Source organism: Amphiprion ocellaris, chromosome 13, assembly GCF_022539595.1.
Source record: "Amphiprion ocellaris isolate individual 3 ecotype Okinawa chromosome 13, ASM2253959v1, whole genome shotgun sequence".
NCBI classification, from domain to species: domain Eukaryota; kingdom Metazoa; phylum Chordata; class Actinopteri; family Pomacentridae; genus Amphiprion; species Amphiprion ocellaris.
In genome coordinates this window covers 11,111,250-11,115,042 of record NC_072778.1, presented here as the reverse complement: position 1 = coordinate 11,115,042, position 3,793 = coordinate 11,111,250, and positions in this window count along the sequence as shown.

Sequence of the window (3,793 nt, the reverse complement as noted above, 5' to 3'; positions counted from 1 at the left end):
ACAACATGTTTGAAAAATCTCATTTTTTTTCGACATAGTATAGTAAGGCGTTTTTTTTTGCGCCAAAATTCATGATGATTTTTTTTTCAAAGAAAACCTTTCTGGAGTGTTTTTCACGGCCTCCTTTACATTATTTCATCATATGGCACGTTTTTACAACATGTTTGAAAAATCGCATTTTTTTTCGACATAGTATAGTAAGGCGTTTTTTTTGCGCCAAAATTCATGATGATTTTTTTTTCAAAGAAAACCTTTCTGGAGTGTTTTTCACGGCCTCCTTTACATTATTTCATCATATGGCACGTTTTTACAACATGTTTGAAAAATCGCATTTTTTTTCGACATAGTATAGTAAGGCGTTTTTTTTGCGCCAAAATTCATGATGATTTTTTTTTCAAAGAAAACCCTTTCTGGAGTGTTTTTCACGGCCTCCTTTACATTATTTCATCATATGGCACGTTTTTACATGTTGAAAAATCGCATTTTTTTTCGACATAGTATACTATGGCGTTTTTTTTGCGCCAAAATTCATGATGATTTTTTTTTCAAAGAAAACCTTTCTGGAGTGTTTTTCACGGCCTCCTTTACATTATTTCATCATATGGCACGTTTTTACAACATGTTGAAAAATTGCAGTTTTTTTTCGACATAGTATAGTAAGGCGTTTTTTTTGCGCCAAAATTCATGATGATTTTTTTTTCAAAGAAAACCTTTCTGGAGTGTTTTTCACGGCCTCCTTTACATTATTTCATCATATGGCACGTTTTTACAACATGTTGAAAAATGACATTTTTTTCGACATAGTATACTATGGCGTTTTTTTTGCGCCAAAATTCATGATGATTTTTTTTTTCAAAGAAAACCTTTCTGGAGTGTTTTTCACGGCCTCCTTTACATTATTTCATCATATGGCACGTTTTTACAACATGTTTGAAAAATCGCATTTTTTTTCGACATAGTATAGTAAGGCGTTTTTTTTGCGCCAAAATTCATGATGATTTTTTTTTTCAAAGAAAACCTTTCTGGAGTGTTTTTCACGGCCTCCTTTACATTATTTCATCATATGGCACGTTTTTACAACATGTTTGAAAAATCACATTTTTTTTCGACATAGTATAGTAAGGCGTTTTTTTTGCGCCAAAATTCATGATGATTTTTTTTTCAAAGAAAACCTTTCTGGAGTGTTTTTCACGGCCTCCTTTACATTATTTCATCATATGGCACGTTTTTACAACATGTTTGAAAAATCGCATTTTTTTTCGACATAGTATAGTAAGGCGTTTTTTTTGCGCCAAAATTCATGATGATTTTTTTTTCAAAGAAAACCTTTCTGGAGTGTTTTTCACGGCCTCCTTTACATTATTTCATCATATGGCACGTTTTTACAACATGTTTGAAAAATCGCATTTTTTTTCGACATAGTATAGTAAGGCGTTTTTTTTGCGCCAAAATTCATGATGATTTTTTTTTCAAAGAAAACCTTTCTGGAGTGTTTTTCACGGCCTCCTTTACATTATTTCATCATATGGCACGTTTTTACAACATGTTTGAAAAATCGCATTTTTTTTCGACATAGTATAGTAAGGCGTTTTTTTTGCGCCAAAATTCATGATGATTTTTTTTTTCAAAGAAAACCTTTCTGGAGTGTTTTTCACGGCCTCCTTTACATTATTTCATCATATGGCACGTTTTTACAACATGTTTGAAAAATCGCATTTTTTTTCGACATAGTATAGTAAGGCGTTTTTTTTGCGCCAAAATTCATGATGATTTTTTTTTTCAAAGAAAACCTTTCTGGAGTGTTTTTCACAGCTTGCTTTACATTATTTCATCATATGGCATGTTTTCACAACATGTTAAAAAATGACATTTTTCGACATAGTATACTATGGCGTTTTTTTGTGCCAAAATTCATGACAATTTTTTTTTCAAAGACAACCTTACCATAGTGTTTTTCACGGCCTCCTTTACATTATTTCGTCATATGGCACGTTTTTACAACATGTCGAAAAATCTCATTTTTTTTCGACATAATATAATATTGCATTTATTTGCGCCAAAATTCATGATTTTTTTTCAAAGAAAACCTTTCTGGAGTGTTTTTCACAGCCTGCTTTACATTATTTCATCATATAGCACGTCTTTTACAACCTGTTGAAAAATGACATTTTTCGACATAGTATACTATGGCTTTTTTTGCGCCAAAATTCATGATGATACGTCTCGTAGCTGCTGAATTCATTGATGAATCATCTGGCACTAGAGAGGATGACCATCAAACATCTACGTCAGCTGATGGAGGTCCAAGAGTCTCACCCACTAACAACCTAGAGTGAAGACCTCGAATCTGATTGGACGGCCTCCTTTTCAGCCACATGTGAACAAATGCCTCTAAGTTGGTTTGTTTTCTAAAATAACATGACATGTTCAGGCGTTCTTTGTGTGAAAACTCACAGATTTCAGCTATCAGAAGGTGGTTTTCAACTTTCTTTGTTAACTTTCTGCTTCAACTTTAAACTAAATTTCCTTCACTAAGCCAGCGCTCTGGACTTCCAGCAAGCTGTGTTCCTATTGGCTGTCCAGGTGGCTGCTTGGTGTTATCAGGAACACCTGAGCAGCTCAGTGTCTTCCTGTTTTATATAGCTGCAGACAAACATTTCCTCTGCTTCTCTTCACCACCGAACTGGGTTTGGCTCCATTGCTTTAGTTTGTGCTTTAGGCATTGGCTTGCAGCTTCCAGCAGTAAATTCATCTTTAATGTGATTCTTGGTGTGTTTTGGGGCTTTGTACCAGATCGTTGTCTTTGTAAATGTGGTTCTTTAGCCACAGTTACCACATGGTGCTAATGTCTGCAGTGATTAGTGGATTTGGTGCAGCTGAGTTGTGTCTTTATCTTGGCTGTAGTGATTCTTCAGAGGTTTTTGGTCAGACACATTCTGTATTCTTGTTTGTGAAGCAACGTTGGTTGTCCAGAAGGTAAGAGTTCCTGTCCTGATTCTCTGTTCTCAGAGGTTCTCTGGTAGGCTGCAGGAGACTTTAGCGTTTGGGTTGTGTTAGTTTGGTTTTTGTACGGTTTCATTTGGACGACTATCTTGAGGCCCCTCCATGTGGTTTAGCGAGGTTTTCTGCAACAGTTCTACATAGCAACCTGCAGCAGAAGAGACTTTGAGAGTTTTTAGGAAGTTCTGGAGAGCAGACTTTAGAGCAGCAGAAACATTTGTCAGCAGTTTGAGCAGGAGAAGGTGAGCTTCAGAGTAGAAATGAGACGGAAACGTTCTTGACCCGTGTGGTGAGGTCCTGTACCAAGAGTTTGAGCAGGTTGTGAAGCGTCTGTAGTTCTTTGGTCTGAAAGCACAAGAAGAGTCGACTCATTAAAGGAGAAAACAGGAGATATTGTTGGTTCTTCTGTCGCTCTGCAGTTTCCTTAGACTGACTATCAAGTTTATGTTTTAAATGATTTCCCATGTGAGCCCAAGAAGACTTCAATAAACTCCCTCCATCCCCTGGACACAACACATTTTATTACCATGTTAAATTTTTTTTAAATGTGTTTTTGAGTTTTAATCATAGTTTTTTCTCTTTGCTTGTTTAGTTTTGTCATCTGTGTGAAAGGTGCTTAACAAATAAAGTTGAATTGATAGTGAAGTGAATAATTGCCTAACTCATGATTGTGACAACGGAAGTATTTTCATTGTGATTTAAGGGTTTGTTTCATTTTTAAGGTTGGGGTTAAAATCTTGACAGAAAAAAAAAGATTAAAGAAATAAACTACAGTAAAAAAGCAATTAAATCA